This window comes from Puma concolor, chromosome D2 (genome assembly GCF_028749965.1).
Source record: "Puma concolor isolate L17-30 chromosome D2, mPumCon1.1.hap2, whole genome shotgun sequence".
NCBI lineage: Eukaryota > Metazoa > Chordata > Mammalia > Carnivora > Felidae > Puma > Puma concolor.
In genome coordinates, this window is record NC_141677.1 from 36,870,914 (window position 1) to 36,890,791 (window position 19,878).

General features: G+C 40.4%; 1 protein-coding gene across 7 annotated transcripts in view; it reads left to right on the plus strand.

Moving 5' to 3' along the window:
- Positions 1-19,878, plus strand: part of LRMDA (leucine rich melanocyte differentiation associated) — a 1,048,113-nt gene that overhangs the window by 228,517 nt on the left and 799,718 nt on the right. The window lies entirely within an intron of this gene.

The following is a 19,878-nucleotide window of genomic DNA, read 5'->3' on the forward strand; positions in this document are numbered from 1 at the left end:
ATTGTAAAAGAACACCAGGGCTGATTAGTGTTCGTGAGGGGCGCCTGCCGGACGGCTCTGACACCTGCCTGCCAGCACTCTCCAGAAATGCCACCATTGATGCCTCTGTTCTGCCCATCACAGGGTTGGGGGGTGGGAGGGAGAAGTGGTGGGTGGGAGTTAAAAGACTGTGCAGTGAACCACCTTGTCAGGCTTGGCAGTGCATGGGACGCTTGACATAAAAGGCAGAGAGAAACAAAGATGAGTCGCATCCATTTTACAAGCAAACTCTAGTTATCTGTAAAAATAAAATAAAATAATAAGGTATCTTTTTTGAAAAGAGAGAATGAGTGAGTCTTGAAAGGGGTTCACCACGGTTTTGTGTGTGTGTGTGTTTTTTTTAAGGTTGTGGAGATAATGAGTTTTTTGAGACTTGGGGGAGGAAAAGAATTCACAAGCCAAGTTTCAAGCTGCTGAAAAATTGCTTTTAGGAAAGAAGGAAAAAAAAACCCTTTTCCATGCTAACCATCTGCTTGCGTCTTGTTTACTGCCCAGAGTGCCAGTTTGTGCTTATTAATCATGCTTACACAAGTATCTTAATTACTCCCTATGTAGCTGCTCTGTCTTGAACTCAGAAGTTGACCTTTCTCTTTTTATTTCTTTAAATCATTAATCATACACAATCAACGCCAGCGGGGCAGAGCCATGGAGAAGGCTACCCAGATTCTCACACCTCACGCCAGTCCCAAGCAGACAGGGAACGCCAGAGTGACTGCTTCGCCAGCAGCGGGGCGTATCTTAATTAATGACTCTGCTGTGTTGAGACACACGGGCTGGGGGAGGCCGCTCCTGCCACCACCCCTCGGCCCTCCTCCCTGCTTCCTCACTTGCTGCCTGGTTTGAGGAATGACTGCTTTACTCTGCTGAAAACCATAAAGGCCGCTGGGGTTTTATGGTCCTGCACACCTAGGCTTTGGAAGAATCGAGGCACAGGCAAAGCGAACTTCTGAGAGAAGATTCTATTTACCATGAGTGGGAATTTTTACTAGACCATTTATTTACTTCTCCCATTTTGCTATGCATGTGAAATCTGTTGAGGATCCTGTTAAAATGTAAATTGATGATTCAGGATGTCTGCCTGGGACCTGAGCATGTGCCTTCCTAACAAGCTCCCACATGACACTGATGCTGCTGGTCCATGGACCACACTTTGAGTAGCAAGGAGCTAGACAAGTGAGGACACCCAAGGTCCTCCCTTCAAGCCTGAGGATAGTATGAGGGAGGGTAACTCCTAGGAATGTGATACATATGTTTTTTTCCCCTTTCGGCTAGATGAGTAAATTTTGGTGCATGGAAACAAAAAGAATTTCCACAAAAGTGACACAGATATGCACAAATGTACCTTCTCCGGGCAAAAGATACACAATACAAAGATTGCCTTTCATAAGGAGGGAAGAGTGGAATTGGGACTTCTTTTGACTTTTTCATTGAATTTTGTAAAAAAGAAAAAAAAAACAAACAACAACAAAACACTTAAAACAGCTGAAAAAATTCTCCAGATAAAAAAATAAAACGATTTCCAAAGTGAAATAATAATGATAAAATTAAAAGAGGATTGTGGCTTGGGTTTCATAAGACTGTTTCTCTGTTCCAGTACACCAGACAAATTACAGGATGTGGAAGTAATTTTGTCTCCCCCTCCCCCAACTGTGATGTTTCTGCCTCGTGAGTAGGATGGGATGCCTAGAGATAAGAAACAGGGGAAAATAAAAACTGAGGGTCTCTTCTTTTTGCCAGGTTGAACCTTCTACTCTTAAAGGGGAAGAATTTCACCTCTCTGGCAAGATAGCTTGAATTTCTCCTCACTGTCATTAATTGTACACTTAAAAGCAGGAACTACGATGTGAAAAGTTGTATGACAATGATGTGCATGTCAGAATTTTGGCTGATGCTCCCAGCAGTGATGACACAGGGATGAAACACATTCTAAATAGGGCCTGGGATTTGCATACTACCTCGTCTCAGGGAAGCAGGGTAGTTCCTGTACTGATGCTGAGGGTTTTGCCATCGTAATCCTTTGGAAAGAAACACAGGGAAACACATTTTAAGAAACTTTTGTTGCTTTCCATTTCATCTCATAGTGGGGTGAGGGTCAGGGTGGGAAGGGATTTGATTAAAAACAAAGTCTTAAGTAAAAGCAACAAATCCGTGTTAGTGAAAAATCACCTAATTAATTCAGATAAAAACTTTGTCATTCCACATGCAATAAGAGTACATGGTTAAGTGACTTTATTATTTACATTAAAAATTACTTGTTCATGAAGTAAAAAAAAAATCAATTACCCTGAATGAGGTGAATTAAGAAAATATTTCACCAGTGTAGCTTGTCTTTTCAACTGGCTGCCTTTTCAGAGTTTCTTGGTGATTTATGAAGTGAAAACTCTGTCTTGTCTCTGGTGAGGACGTTCTGTAGCCTTCCTACATAGTTTTGGTATTTGGGTATGTTCATGTTTTTTGGCAGCCTGGAGAAGATCCTAGATGAAATGACAGAAATACATAACTCACTTTCGTTTGGTAAAGTAATAATTAATTAGAACTTCTGGACATGAAGCATTTTGAGAACTGGATCTGGGCGCCTTGCATAACCATGGTCTGCTGTTAAACCCTTTATAGAAGACTCTCCTTGTTCTTGGAACTTTGTGCGGACTTGAGACCAAGCTGATTTAAGTGTTGAGAGCCTGGTTTGGCAAGAGTTGTGTTTATGCTTTTCTCTCTGAAGGCTGTGGATCTGACCTCTCCAAGGAAGCAAAGCTATTTTTAGGGAAAAGCTAGAGTGGCACTTTCTGGGGGAAATTTGTGGCACTTTTCATAGAGAACTCTTTGGACAGGGTGGGGTTTGCTGAATTTTCATTAGGACCCTACTGTCTTTGGGCCAGGGCTCCACTGCTTCCATTAGCGGATGCCAGATTTGTTGTAATGGGAGAGGATACTATAGGAAGCTTATCAAAGCTCTCTGTTTAGAAAAGAGGGATTTTGTTGGTCTGGGGTAGGAGCCTAGGAAATGTGAAGTTTTAAAAGTACCCCAGGTAATTTTAATGTGCATCCAGGGTTTAGAACTGCAATAAAAAATAGACATAAGGTCTTACTCAGCTTGGCCTTTTTCATTCCCTAGCTGCTCTGTTTCTGGAACCATATTACTTCAGACATGTTCAAGCCCTGAAGACCAAGTGATGACCTAAGTAGGGCATCTGCCTTGAGATACCTATACTCTACAGAGAAGGGTGTTCTGTGGTTCCAAATTAACTGTTTTGGACTTAACTTTGCCCACCGTGTCCTGTGTCTGGCTTTCCTGCCTTTGTTCTTGTCTACTGGCTTGGTTTGCCCTTTTAGTGCTTTCCTGAGCTTTGTTAGATGTATTTCTTTTGTAGATCTAACTCTGGGCTCACATCTGACCCCAGTCCGAACAACATGGTGTGATAGATACCATAAGAAGGATGGATTTTATGGTGAAAGCTCCATGTAGAACAAAGTTCAACACTTGTCTTAAGTATAGGGGTCTTCAGAGTATATACTCAGGTACACGTGTGTATATCTAAGAAGAGAGTATATAGTCTTACCCACTGGTATATTCTCATGAATTCTCTTTATCAGGTACCTTCCTATGGGTCTGATAATCCATGAAGTATACTTTGACCAATGCTATTCTAAACTCTGGGACTTAGTCCAGCCTCCACTCTGGAGAATGTAGCTGTTTCTATGCTTAGTCTAGACCACTGACTCACGTTCTGTCCATGAGCTCACTGGTTCCTTTGTGTCCCCTCTTTTTCTACCAGCCCTCCCACTGGAGTTCAAAACTGTGTATCACCTTGCCACCTTCTTCTGACAATAACAAACCCCAAGTGGCCTAAACCTTTCCATTCCCTTCCTTGTAAAATCAGGTAGTGGTATCATATATTCATTTAAAATTGCCAAATCCCTATATTAGGTGCTAAAGAAGAGTTGAATTCCATTCTGCAAGAATTTATGAGTACCAACTCTATGCCAGACACTGGGTTTGGTATTAGGGGTACAAACTTGGTTGGTATTCTGACTTGCCTGAAGGAACTCAAGTTCTGACAGAGAGCCTAGTGGTTTCGAACCTATGTCATACTGGGAAGGAAAGGATACAGGGTGCTTACAGGAGCTCCATTAAGGACACTAACCCAACTTGAGGGTTACCAGTTTTGTATCTATTTGTAAATTCATTTTGGCATTCTTCACTGTTGGTATGTGTGGTACTTGGAATTCTCCTTTCAACTGGTACATCTTACTGGTTGATTCATTAATGAATTTAGTTAAATAATTTACATGTGTTCATTTTATATTTATATAAGAGTCCTGATCTCACATTATTATTTTTTTATGGTATAAACATTCCCATATTTCACTGTAGAAACATGAATACCAGCTAGAAATATTAGCTCATGTACAGTATATGAATTATATTACATTTCTAAAATCTGAAAAACTGAGTTTATACATATACACGGATCTATACAGGTATATATTTGTGCGTGAATATATGTGTGTATGTGTATATAATATATAAACTATGTGTATTAATCCAGGAAGATTTCAAACAGGTGATTATAGACCTGTGATCCACTGTTCCTTTCATTGTTTTTTTATTTTCTCGGGTCAATTCAGTCACAATTTACTAAGTTGTTGGAGACAGCTAAAACTTAATTCCAATGAAAAAAAATCTTTCAATTGTGAATTTTCAGGGCAAAAAAGTTATCACCTATAAGAAAATCAGTGAGAGTTCAGTGTATGGGTCGCTTATTCTTTTGAAACTGTTCATCCAACGTGCTGATCACATTAAGAACAAAACAGGTGCAAAAATGGGCATGAGGATTGCATAGCAGTACTCTGATATGGTGATTTTTAAGGCGAGTGATCCAGATTTATGTATGTATGTATGTACAGCAGTGAGAGTATTATTTTTTGGGTGCCTTATGCGGAGATTAAGTCTCCATTTAGGGGCATTTCTGATTATTATTGAAGGACTATTCTGACCATTCTGGTGATCTGAAGCAGCTGAGGCATTCCTGTTTAACCTTCTTGCTTTTCGTTTGCCCCACACTTGGGAATAGGGCTGTATAGTTAAATCCTAATGTGTCAGAGCCCAAAGCATTCTTAGCATGTCTGAATCCAAGCTCCTCTCTTTTCCTCTACTTGCACCCATGTGAGTGAGCAGGGGAGGGGCAGAGAGAGAAGGAGAGCCAGAATCCCAAGCAGGCTCTGGGCTGTCAGCACAGAGCTCGATGACACGGGGTTTGAACTCAAAAACTGCAAGATCATGGCCTGAGCCAAGATCTTGACCTGATTAGAGGTCAAGGGTCAGAGGCTTAGCCGACTGAGCTACACAGGTGCTCCTCCTTTACTTTTAAATGAAATATTGTCATTTACTCATTTCCTTTTTAAGCTTATTAAGACCTAAACGTGGAATTACAATCTTCTCATGTGTTTAGATTCCCAAGATTTGTCCATGGATCCTGGCTTGAGAAATAAATACTGGTTTGGTCGGTCAGTTATACCCGTTAACTGCATTTAACTTCCTGTTTTCTGGAAGTTGAGTGAAATGAAGAGGAAGAGGGTGGCATAAGTAGATGTGGAAATCTGTAAAGCAGATTCTCCAAGTAGCATAGAACTGAAAGAATGTTTTTACTTTACTTTGTGCTTTAATGTAAGGCAACTTCCATTAGAAATAAACATTGGGAGTGCCTGGTTGGATCAGTCAGTTAAGCATCTGACTTCGGCTCAGGGCATGATCTCACAGTTCGTGGGTTTGAGCCCCGCGTCTGGCTCTGTGCTGACAGCTCGGAGCCTGGAGCCTGCTTCAGATTCTCTATCTCCCTTTCTCTCTTCTCCTCCCCAATCCCTCAAAAATAAAAAACATTAAATAAAAAAAGAAGTAAATATATTGGATTAGTGCAATATTTATTATGTTCCTATTTTCCCCATTCCTGTTCTATATTTGATAATTTATTGTCCTTATCTAATTTATAACACCAGTAAGAATGAGCTTTTAAGAATATATGTGACACCGAATGTATCCTTTGAGTGAGGTTTGGTTTTAACATGAGCGAAGGTCTCCTGCTGGACTGTCTTTTTTTTTTTTTTGGGTGGCGGGGGAGGGTGTTCATTTCTGTTGAGGGAGCTTTGGAGCCTGTATTGCTTAGAATCAGAGAGTTGGAGAGATCTGTAGAGATCTGGTACAAACTCCTTAAGTACAGATGAAGAAACTTTTATTTTTACTAGCATGTCCTTCCTGTTTAGTCTTTAAGCTAGGATTTTTCCAGACTTTGGCCCTTAATGCTAAGCTGGGACAGGGTTGTTATGAATAGATGCTTGGCAAGAAAGCCCATCTTTGGTCCATTAAAAACTATACCCCTGGGGCACCTGGGTAGCTGTTGGCTGAACAACCAACTTTGGCTCAGGTCATGATCTTGCAGTTGGTGAGTTCGAGCCCCACGTTGGGCATGCTGCTGTCAGCTTGTCAGCGCAGAGCTTGCTTTGGATCCTCTGTCCCCATCTCCCTGCCCCTCCCCCACTTGCGCTCTCCCAAAAAGAAACTGTTTAAAAAAATATTATAAAGAAATTATACTACCAACACTACCATCTGTCCCCTCCATGCCCATTTTCATTTTAAAATCAAATTCAAAGTCAAATGCAAAACTTCCAGAGCCTCTCCTGAGGCTGCAGAAGCAAATGAAGGACCGCAAAGCTGAAACTTGAGTACTGAGACTAATTATGATCTGAACCATTCTTGTCTGAATTATTATGCAGTAACCCCTGCAATACCTTATATCAGGCTGTATTCTTATTTTTTTGTAAAAGACTCTTTTCCTCAAATAGACTAGAAGCTTATCTAGGGCTGGATCTAGGTCTCAAGTTTTATATACCTTGCATAATATCTTGGCAAGCACATGCCATCTTGATCACATGCTTGTAATCCAGTTGAGGTGGTTACCTGGCCTGCTATATTGAGGGTCTTCAGTTCTGCTGCATTGAGAGTGTGCCCTAATTGATCATCAGAGTCCGCCGTGATCACAGACATGAGAGGTGATGGTAGACCACCCCCAGATCTGCCAGTCCTGTGAAGGTCACCAGTATACATTTATTAATTGGGTCAGTGATTTATACTGCTATTCTCAGATTAGTTCCCAAATGTAAATACCATGAATTCAGGGCTTTTTTGTCTCTGTTCTCCCTCTGCCGTCTAGTGGATATATCCCAAAGTCCTGGAACAGTGCCTTATATAAAGTAGGGGCTCAATAAATTTTTTTCCAATGAATGAATTACTGAAAGGAATAGGAACTTTTATACTAAACTTCGTTTGTGTATGAACTTGTAACTGGTGATCTAGCAATACCTAGTAAACAAGAGAGATTACCTCAACTTTTTAAAAGTATCCTAGCATAAAAATTGGGATAATAGGAATGTGGGAAGTCCAGAGAATAAATCAATTGGGAATTGCTGCTTTGCTAATAGTTTCAACAAAAAGGTATAATGCATCAAGTGTATGCCAAGCATTCTGCTCCCTGCCCCCCATGGATTTAGAGTCTGGTAGATTCCTTCTTGCCCATGATGTGGTTAGGATTCTGTTGTGAGTCAAGTTTGTGAATATCTCTTAAATCACATAAGTGCTTAAGCAGTGTATTAACTCTGAAGGGCTTCCATTTTGCTGAATGATGTCGACAAGTAGTGTGCTGTACCAGCATTTTCTGCTCTACCCTGTTTAGCTCCTTACATAGTGTTTGGGATACCCACAAAGATATCTTTTGTTTGGCAGATCCTTTCATGTATGAACTGGTAACACCCCCATTTCTGAGGGCATGGATTTATTCTTTGTCACATTGTTGATGTTGGAGTCTTTAGTTGGGAATGATGAGGGATGGAACAATGCTTTCTCAGAAGATAGATCTTTCTTCCAATGAGGTTCTTTGAGGGGGGGGAGGTAAGAGAATGGGAATGGTTAGAGTCCCCAAGATGAAACCTGTCCTCCTCCTTTGACCTGAGCCCTGCTAGGCTGAAGTTCTGGGAAGGCTGGATAAACCACATGCTGCCTCCCCATGTTTGCATTTAGACACCAGGGGTTGCATTTCTAAGTCACATAACGTTATGCCTATTATGTAAAGCCAAATTATTTTGTGAATTATCACAAACATTGATCTGCCCTTGACAGTACTTTAGAGTTTTGCAGTAAATCTGCAGGCTGATAGCGTTAGCAGGGTGTCAGTTTTTGTCACTTGTAAGCTTCCTTCCGTCAACTGCAGTTTGAAAAGAGTCCGCCATAACAAAAGCATTGCTATCTCTTAAACTTGGTTTTAACCTTCAAAGACTAATAATTTATTATTCAGTGTTATGCCTCAGTACTTTTGGTGACAATCTATCATTTTTAATGTTGGTAACTTGATTTTTGTAATACAAAGACATATAAATAGGAGAAAAAGAAAATGATAGCTAAGTACTTTTATGGGTAGCAATCTGAATAGTGTTCTTGATGCAATTCATCCAACATTTATCTGCATAAATTATGGTAGTTAAAGAAGAGGAGCAGATGAGAAGTACACTTAAGGCCCTTTTTTATAGCAACATAAAAGAGAGCAAAAATTACATTCATTACTTTTTAAAATATAGCAACTCTTTATTATAGTTTTCATTCATTGAAAGCAAATGTCTTGTTAGCTAATGAAACATTGTGTGATGTTATAGATCTGGTGTGATAGTTGGGAGCAATATTTGCCTCTTCATAAAGCCTCACAGTAATATCCCCACTTGGTCACTGGCCACTTGTTCTCAGAATATCAAGGGTATAAATGACCTTTATACAGGAAAAAGAAATCTCCTTTATTGGCAAAAATGAATAACTTGGAATGCGTGTTTACTTTGTAAGCTCTAAAGTGACTTTGAAATGTGCCGGCTCTCTCTTTGTAGAAGCCAAAGGGTCCAGGGCAGCACAGAGGGAAGAAAGCTTTAAGATCTTACGTTGTCACCCTCCCTTCCCTTTACCACAGCAAATCTTTCTATGACTATTATTTTTTATTCTCTAAAAACAAATGGCGAAGATGGATGTTAGTGGACCCTATTGTGGTCGTCCTAACACAGTGTGTGTAAATCCAACCATCCTGTGTTACACCTTGAACTTCCACAGAGATGTATGTCCGTTATTTCTCAATAAAACTGGAAAAAAGGCAAATGGGAAGGAAGACATTACTAGCTTTTTCGTTTTCATATGCTGCATAAATTTCCCTTGTAGGTTCTGCACAGAAATTGTGATGCTTGAAAAATGTGAGGTATGGCCATGCTGGAGTGTTTCTGGTGGGGAGGAGGGTTGCTCACAGCTGCCTTCTTCCTCTCCTTCTCCATTCCTTCTTCTCATCCTGGCTCCAAGAGGCCTCTGGGGGAGCAGGCAGACCGTCTCTTAGGTGCTGGTTTCTCCAGCTTGGTACACTTGGGTCGTTAAGTTCTTTCTCCTCCCATGCTTGTCTTAGCTTAAGGCTTCTTTTGTTTGCGAAGATCTGAAATCAGGCCAAACAAGAGGGGAGAGGGCAGAGATAAGAATGCCTAAGGGAGTGAGTACCTTACCTTCTCCAAGGTCGGCTTCCTGACAAGCTAGGATCCTGTGGACTTCAGACTCTTTTGCGGGGGGGAGGGTGGGGAATTCTGTGGATTCTTGTCTCTGCTTCTCTTTGTCCCTTTGCTTTTTCTTCTCTTCCCTGCAGATCAGCATGTTCCCTTTCCACTTTTATGTGACCTCTTTTTTTCCCTAGAGACTGTCCGGACTTGGAACTTTATGTGAGGTCCTGCTTGGGCATGCTGTCTATCTCTGGTCCTGTTAACCTGGTGGTGATGGTGGCTTAGGAGGCTAAGAGCTGTATAGGGTTTCTAGGTCAGAGCTGGCCCACATCCATTCTCAGAGAAGGAAGTGAAGAGATTATTGGCCTTTTAATATTAAAACAATTTTTTAAATTAAAATTTATTTTTCAAATTGTTTATTTTTGAGAGAGGGAGATGGAGTGCAAGTGGGGGAGGTGCAGAGAGAGGGAGACAGGATTCTAAGTGGGCTCTGCACTGACAGTGGAGAGCCTGATGAGGGGCTCAAACTCATGAACTGTGAGATCATGACCTGAGCTGAAATCAAGAGTAGGACGCTTAACCAAATGAGCCATGCAGGTGCTCCTTAAATTTAAATTGATTATCACAGTCTTCAAACATAAAAACAGGGTGGAGAGAATTGTATAACGAAACTCTGTGTTCCCATCATGTAGCCTCAATACCTGTGGACATTTTGGTTTTTTATCCATAAGGACTTGGCCGCTGCCTGATGCATAGAAGGGTAGTGTTCAAGCACGCCAGGATCCTTAGTCAGAACTCCAGTTGTTGTCCGCAAGGATTCTCATTACAGCTCCTCTTACTGAGTTTTCTTTGATATTGTAGTGTGTGCCTTTTTTTTTTTTTTTTAACAAAACAGACCAGTGTTGTATGCACTTTCCCTTGAATATTCTGTCTCATTGTGTTTCAAGAGGACATGGTTTTACGTGTACTGCTTGTGTACAAAAGAGATTATAAAGGTTTCAGACGTAAATCATTTTTTAAAAAGGACTTTCTCTGCTCCATAGCTGCCCTTTGATTCCTTCTCATTAATTTTTTGTTATTCACAAGAAAGAACTTTCTAACCTACTGGCTTCCTTTATGGGTTAGGTAGACCCCTTATTTCATTTGTGATGGCTCCATTTCCCTCAGGCTACTCAGGGACAAAAACCCAGAAGAAACTTGAAAGTAACACACATCTAAGAAATGGATTTCAAATTAATGGGTTCGAACTTTATTAGCATAATCTTAAAGCAGGTTATTTTATTTTCCTGTATGGTCACCAAGGAAGAATGTTTTTTAGTCTGAGCTGAGTGACCTTTCGAGACCTCCATAGTTTACCTAGACAAGTCTGGAAAGAGAGGCATCTTGGCAAACTGAAGATGGTGCCTTTGAGATTTTTAGGTAAGTGACAAAAATGATTCAGATTATTTCTATTTGGGCTTGTCTGAAAGGCCTCTTTGAAGGCACTAGTATTCTCCCCCAAGGTACAGTTCCTTTCTATAGAAACCATTAGCTCTAACCACTGGGGCCTTCTGTTCTTTTCTATGATGCTTACTTGTATTTTTTTTTTTTATTTCTACCATTCGCTTTTGATATTTCCTACTTCCACTCATAGAGTTGTTTGATAATACAAACTGTTTGCCTTTTTACCTGTAAAGACTATAATTGCTTTTAAGAGATTACATGATGCCGTCATAAGAATGATGCAGAAAGTATAGTTCATTTCATATTCTGCTTTTTTGTACCTTGTGTTTGGTACAGGACCTTCTGACAGAAGCCACATGCTTCCCCAGTGTATTGATTGAAAAAAAAAGTGTGTGTGTTTGTTGGATGACCAGTTACATTTAAGAGGGTGTGTTTTATGGAAACTTTTGAGTGGATTGTAGGATTGAGGGTAAAACCAGTTAGAAGCATGCTGAAATCTGAAAACTGCTTAGGCCTTGCCAGATAGTAGCACATAGACTGTTAGAAGTAGAAAAGACCGGGGTGCCTGGGTGGCGCAGTCGGTTAAGCGTCCGACTTCAGCCAGGTCACGATCTTGCGGTCCGTGAGTTCGAGCCCCGCGTCAGGCTCTGGGCTGATGGCTCAGAGCCTGGAGCCCGTTTCCGATTCTCTGTCTCCCTCTCTCTCTGACCCTCCCCCGTTCATGCTCTGTCTCTCCCTGTCCCAAAAATAAATAAACGTTGAAAAAAAAAAAATTTTAAAAAAAAAAAAAAAAAGAAGTAGAAAAGACCTTGTAGGTCACTTGGTTTAAAACCTTAAGTTTTCAGCTGAGAAAATAGACATAAAATTTGGTATTGTATGTCTTGACTCTGTAATTCAATAAATACAAATTGTTGAACGATGAAAGCCCTTGCTCAGTGCCTATGCAGGATGGAGTCTGTTCTGAAACTCTTGTTAGACCTAGACCCTTCCCTCTGGTGGCCCCTAGTCTTGGGGCAAAACAAGCCCCATGGATGTAAAGCCATGTATTCTCTGGATGTAAAGCCATGTATTCTCTAAGGACCCTTTGACCCTGAATTCTGTGTTCCAGAATGATAAATTGCAGAGCAGAAATGTGAAGCCAGCTCACAAAAGGGTAACAAATTTGGTGTAGAATATTTTTTTCTCTGCACTCTGACCTTTTGTGTCTGGGGAGGCTACTTGGGGCTGGGACCTCAATTGGACAGATAGTCAATATTCTTTCTTTATTTTCTCTCATCACCCTCTATACAACCCTTCTTTACAACTTTCCATCTTTTATCTTTCAAACCATTCTGTGACTTCCTATTCGTATCATTTGCCCATTTTTTCTACTCTGTTCTTAGTGGACCACTGGACACACAGTAGGAACGGGATAAATGTTTGAAGTAATGAACAAAAGGAACTATCACCTTCTGTGAAGACAAAAGTTTGAGGATTAAGAAAAAAAACTGGACAATCTTAACAGACTTGTTTTCCAGCTTCTTTGAGAAAATGTATTATGTGAATAATACTTTGATGCTGGCCCTAGTTTTTCTTTGAACAAGTAAGTATTTAAAAATATCCCTACTTTGTTGTGTGTGTGCATACATGTGCACGCAACTAGTAGTGTTAAGTTTTAAAGAAGATACTATGCCAGGGCATTCATTTCATTTGATTAAGCCATTAGAAAAGATTAGAGGTGTCTTCAGTTGTGGGGAGATAAGTTCAACAGGGAGCGGATTTCAGAAACATCTGGGCAACATACACAACACCTTATCTTTGAATGCAGCTGTTTGTATTTTTTTTATATATAACAGATAAGAATGATAAGGTGGAAACAGCATGTTTGAAAGCTCCAATTTCTTACATCTCATGCAAGTTCCTTCTCATTGCTTCCTTCAGATAAATAAATAGATGGAGAATCGAGAGTTTGATTTTTCTTTTTTTTCTTTCTTTTTTTCTTTTTTAGAGAATATTATCTTTATCTAAATAAGTGTCCTCACCCACTGATTGAATGGTTGCTATTTGAATGTTCTGTCTTAAATAAAGTTAATCTTAAGAGGCTCCCCTGTCTCAGATAATTGTCCCTTTCTGTTCACTTGGAAGCAGTTGCATTGCTGAGGTTACTACTACCCAAATGAGGGTATTTTTATGATAAGCGGGGAGGGAGTCTTGTGGGTCAGGATTTCCTTGACTTTTTTACCTTTGCTTTTTTTTTTTTTTTCAACATTTATTTATTTTTGGGACAGAGAGAGACAGAGCATGAACGGGGGAGGGGCAGAGAGAGAGGGAGACACAGAATCGGAAACAGGCTCCAGGCTCTGAGCCATCAGCCCAGAGCCTGACGCGGGGCTCAAACTCACGGACCGCGAGATCGTGACCTGGCTGAAGTCGGACGCTCAACCGACTGCGCCACCCAGGCGCCCCTACCTTTGCTTTTTTAATGGTGCAGAATTGCAGAACTGCTAAGTGCTAGGGATCTGTGGTCAGAAATTTCTGAGCTCAGGCACCCAGTTTCTGCATGGGATCGGTGGGTGGTGGGCACCAGGAGGGATGAGACAGCTAAGGGCTATGACTGATATGTGTAAGTGTCATCATGGTTTTTATAAGGTGACCATGATGATGAGAAGGAGGATGATGATGACACCTTCTTTTTTTTGTGGGAAGGGCAGCAAATCATTGAAACAGCCTTTTCCTTTCCACATAGTTGTGAAGGATAAATCAATGTTGGTTTGGTGGCAAGCTTGTGTATTGATCATAACTTTGAGTCCTTGACAACGGTGGTGGGATCTTATGTTGTTGCTGTTAAACTCAGTAGGGTGGAATTCAGAGGGAGCTATGGAATTCAAATAAAGTCTATTATTTATAGGCATGACTGACACAAATGAAGGCAAAGCCCTTTACTTAGAGCAAATACATACTCAACACTGCAAGTGACAGTGTGTGAGCTGGATCTCACTTTGTACATTTACTAATTGCTCTTCTCTGCTGTGAAATGTTGCCCGTGGATCCAAAAGAATTGATGTTTGTTCAAAATCAGTTCCTAAAAGAAGCTGAGACCCTGGTCACTTGCAGTGTAGGATAACGGGGGTTCTTGTGTGCAAGTGGGCAGTGTGGGCCAGCGACTTGACCCAAGCGTGCCTCTGGAGGGAAATTTTTAAACTATGACATAAGGTCCTTTGGACTAGGATGTGTATGCAGCCTTAGTGGCTTAGAAGATTTTTATAGAGTTAATTTCACAGAGGCAGCATGGGGCAGTTCTAAGGGGCTGGGTCTGTTTCATAAAGTTAAACATTTTACTTTGTAATCCATGTGCGTGGGCACACACACACAGGATCACATTGATTATGACCTATAGTTTGAAAAGCCACCCATTTTTTAAAAAAGGTTTTTTAAATGTCTCATTTCAGTTCTCAATTTTTCTCTGAAGGACAGGCATATTCATTTCATTTTATGGAAGCCTCCTTGGGAGTGTGGGTTATGTCCTTGGAGCCTTGTCAAAGTCTGATCTAATCGTAGTTATCAACACCCAGTGTTTTTTTCTGCTCCTTGCCTCAGTGGTTTAGAACACAGATTCCCAAAGTATGGTCCATGGCCCACGGTGACCCACCAGTTTTTGCTGAATTGTAGAGTGGTACACAGATGAAAGGCTTTTGAAATGTTCTGAATGTTCAGTAACATGGAATCTTCTGAAAGGATCCCAGACTTTGACTCCAGGCTTGGCTTTATCTCTGACTAGTGCCTACACAGGTTCCTTGGTCTGTCCTCATTTCCGGACACTTGGCTTAAAGAATGTACTTTCTTCTCTGATTTCAGGAAGTGAATTGCTTAGACTTCTGAACATTCTTCTTAGTCTGTAGTCAAGGCTAACATGTGTCTAAACAGAAGCTGAATGGAATGTTGCAGGACAACTTATACTAAAGACCGTTTTGGATGAAATGATCTGAGTTTTTTTTTTTAATTCTAGTATTTTTGGACATTGTTACACTCTCTAATTTCCATCTAAAATTTTAGTTCCTGGGGGGACTTTCTTTTTACCTTGAACTGTTTTCTCTCTGCACCTGACAACAATCGCATCGGATCCCTGCAACAGGCAGACACACACTCACCATTCCTTCTCATTTCAAAGGCAACATTTCTTTTGGGGCTGCCCATAGAATTCCCTTTTTCTCCTGAGGGGTGTCTTTTCTTCCTTGGCTCATGATGGTATTTGGCCTTGAATGGTCATTCCTCTGTTTGCTCTGTTTACCCACTCACTTTTTCACCCTCTTTTCCAATATTTTTTTCCTATCTTTTTCACCTTTCTTAATTTTTTTTGGCATGTCTCTTCAGTAAATTCCCCAAAGGAGTGATTCTCCACACTCATGTCATTATATTTTTGGAGGGGAAAAAAAAAAGACTTCCAAATCAGGCACCTGATGAGTAGATCTCTACCCATGAAGGAAGTGTGGCTCCTCACATTCTCATTTGCCACCCTTGGCCTCACCCTGCTTGTGCATTGCCATCTATTATTCCATGAAGCCCAAGCTGTGAGAGCCTTGAGGTGTTTTTAGTGTGGTACCCCAGCTCTACCTTCACTGATACTTGGATATTTATTGCATTGGAGCTAGTAATAAAAGTATCATGACGTGTTAACTTTTAATTTTCTCAGATTTATGAGGAACACCAAAAAGCACACAGTATCTCTGGAATGTGTTGGAGAAAAGGAGTTAGTTTGTCACAAAATTTATTTATTTCCATTGGAAGAGTGCCAGTGCCCTGTGCTACATGGAATTTGATTTGTTGCAGAACATTTCATTCCTCTTCAAACTGTGTATATTTGTTAATGACTTGATTTATAGACCAAGAAGAGGCTTAGATATTCTTGGTGTGGAGATAGCCTAAAACAGTGACATCAGCTGGCTGTCAGAATTCCCATCTGGTTTCATTTCTTGAATCTGGAAGAGGGCTGGAGGAGAATTTTTGTGAATGTTTGTTGGGTGGGGGGGGGAATGTAGGTGCAGATACCCCAGGTCAAAAGACATACATAGGAATGAATCAAGGTTTAAAAAATAAAGCCTGTTCACTTTTAATGGTTGAAATTTTCTCAATTACTTCATTATAAAAAGTCACAGTTGAGTGACTCCACAATGTTTATTATCCTTGGGATACCTAAAAAATGCACGGAGTAGACACCTAAAAAATTGTATGTGAAAAAATGGAGATATGAACTGAGGACAACTCTAGCCTGCTTCTGTATGCAAAAAGATCACTCAAGCCCACACAGGAAACTTGTTGTTTTGTGTTTTGTCCTTCTCTGATAGTGGAGAAGCAGCAGTAGTATTAGGACCAAATACCATTCAGTGATTAACAGTGTGAATTTTGGCTTAGAGTCTTCTATCAAGGCCAACTACCCACTGAGTTAAAACACCTCCTCCTAAACTAAACATGGGGCCATCCATCCCTTTTCCCAGAGAGGTTGTTTTGTTGGTAGCATTCAGTTTATAAAAATGTGAATAAAACACAAAGTTATTTTTGCCTCTGGTATTTATTTTGGCTTAATTGGATGGCAAATATTCAGTGTTTTATAACTATGAAAATCCTTGTTGTAAAAGGTAGTGCTTGTCTCCCAAAGCTAAACTGTAGATGAGATCTATGGAAAGGGAAGAAAATGAGTTTCCCCTGTACGTGGACATTCATAGTACATATACACACATATGTATATACACGTACACAGACCCACACATATACACAGAATCACACAAACATGCACATGCATACACGAACACATAGTTGCCTAGATAGACCTAAAAATATACATATTTACATAGCATGGTAATTTATTATTCAAACTAGCATACTTTGTAATGACTCCAAGAAAGTGGGTGCAGACTAGGACTCTCCCAGTCAACCTGGGATGCATAGTCACCCACTTATACAGTACGTTGTCTTCAAATATGACAAGAAGCTCTTAAGATTGGCTACTCTGTTATAGGGATTTTACACATTTATTCCATTACCATCGTGGTAGGGAGAAATTTAGTAAAGATTTCACATCCCTTAATGGAATTAGTCACTTTCTACTGAGGTGTTGAAGTTAATTCTGATGATCTCATCTATAGCATTGGCAGCATTATTAACAGATTTGCCTCTGTTGGCTTTCTCTAGAAGCCCTTGTTGTTTGCATTTTTTATAGAGGTAATTTGCTTTTTATTAATATAAGTCATAGAGAAGTTTGGCAACTGGGTACTCCACAGACATGCTGTTTCCTGTTCTTCGTTTACTTTTCTCTTGTCATCAAAATGTTGACAGCTGCATAACTCTTTTTAAAGCATTCATAACCTGACAGATATTACAGATATTTGTCATTTTACTTCCAGTAAGTGACAGCTGAAATTAGCTTTTCACAGTATTGGAGGATAGTGCGGGTGTAGTGAGTCCGGTCAAATTTGTATCACAGTTCTTTAATGTGTAAGTGATTGTGAGTCTTGTTAAGGATTGAGGACTGGAAAGATGTGGGTGGATGATCTGGTTATAACTGGTTTTGGGGTACACTGGAAGTTATACTGGCAGGACTGTGATCTCTCACAAGGTTGATAAGTCTCAGTGATGAAAGAATCCTTGGGACCATGTCCTAAAATCATGTACCTGATGTTCAAGCCCCTTTACAGAGCCTTAAACAGAATCTTCCTTTTCTGAGTGGAAGACTCCAGAACTGGAAGTTCCTTATCTGTTCACTATTAATCTTTTATGTCTCTAGAAGCTGCTTAATATTTGAAACCTTAGGGCTCAAACAAAATCCCCCAAATTGAGTCTCATTGGCCTTATAGTTCTAAATGGGGCTTGCAGTGAATTGAATATTTGTGTCTTCCCTAAATTCATTAGAGGAAACCTCAACCCCTAATGTGAATGGTATAAGGAGATGGAGCTTTAGGGAGATACTTTGGTCATGAAGGTGGCACCCTCAAGATGAGATTAGTGTTCTTACAGAAGGGATCCCAGAGAGCCCTGCTCCATGAGGAGATGAGAAGTAGGCAGTCTGCAACCCCAAAGAGGACTCTTACTATAACCTGACCGTGCTGATACCCTCATCTTGGGCTTTTAGCCTCCAGAACTGAGAAAAATGTTTGTCACTTAAGCTACCTGTTCATGGCAATTTGTAATAGCAGATGGCCTGGACTAAGCAAAGGTTCTTTTGTATCCAGAAACCAGTCACTGTGGCCTGCTGGGGGAATGGGTTTCTGTTCATAGGATTAAGCCAGTTGGGCTCCATTCTGGGACGGGAGAGTGGAGTCAGTTGCATACAAAAGAATAGAGAGAAAACTAGGAAAATGTTAGGAAAAGGGTAGGGGAGATGGACAGGAGAGAGGTAGCCAACAATTGTCCAGTGACTGTGACTCATTTATGATGTGTATTTTATGTGTACATTGTTGGATACATAGTCATTTATAAGTCCTGACAGTGAATGAAAGTCCCTTGAGGACAAGGGCCTTGCAATACTGTCGTTTTAAAAAAATTTCTATCTACTCCAGATCATCTCACACCCCCTACATGTCGTATATGCACAATAAGAACGATGTGTGTTTTTTTTCTTTGCCTGATAATAATGTCCTCTAGATTGAAATATGCTGTAAAAGAAAATATCCAGTAATTCTACAAACTGCCATCAGGAGGGGGAAGCAGGTATAACATAAAGATAATAATAAAAGTTTAAAATAAATCACCAGAGTACATCTCTCCCTTATTCAGGTATAACTTAATTACATAATTGGATATGCTTTGCTATTGTGAATTAACCTGCTGGTGGGCATAGAGAAAACATTATATAAAGAGTACCTTCCTGTCTTTTTAGCCTGTTAAATGTGTTGTTAATGAAATTGGAAATTTCAGACCACTATAGATTTATCATAGGTGGTGCTGCATGAAGGGAAAGTTATATTAACCTTTTGTTGATTTGAAGTCATTTTGTGTTATGCTCAGAAGCCCAATTAACATTACTGATTTGAATCCTACTCATCAAGATCAACTTATTTTGTGTTAATTTCCTTCAACACAGAGAACACTGAAACCAAACACAGAGGAGTTGCGACAGAATGATTGATTTGACCATGAAAAGCATGTTTTGTACCATAATCTTATTTTAATGCTTCAATAGTTAAGTTGTGCCAAATTGCTTTTGATGAGGCAGTTGTTTTATGGTTGGGATCCTGCTTAGACCTTGCATTGGTTGGCTCTTTGTACAATAGAGGTTCATAAGAAACCATCCCATTTATCTTCTTGCTCACACTGTGCAGGTTGACTGTGGTTCGGCTGATCTAGATTGGGTGGCTCTGTTCTAGGCACTGGGGTTGCTGCCTTGACTTCAGGCTATGTGCTGGATTCAGATCTGTTCCATGTGTGTTTGCTCTGGAGCCTGGGCTGACAGAGTAGAGGTTTTCTGAAGCCTGCTCTTCTCATGGTGCACCCGTGGAATGTGGGAGCCAAGCCAAGCCAAATTGCTGTGTGATGTGAGCACACCCAGAGCCTCTGCTGACATCACACTGCAAAATTTCATTGGCCTGAGCAAGTCTCATGGTCTAGACCAGTATCAGTGGGACAGAGAGGTAAATGTGTGCATAGTGGGAGAGAAAGATATTGACAACTTACTGGACTGTAATCCAAATTATCATGGGCCTCTGGCCTTGTAACTCTTAGACCAATTATTTGTCATCATCATCATGGTATCAAACCAATTTCTTGACCTAAATTGGGAGACAAGCCTTCTGAGTTTGGCTTAGAATTCAACTTACCGAGAGACTGCTACTGTAGATCATGAAGTACTAGAGGACATTTTGTTTT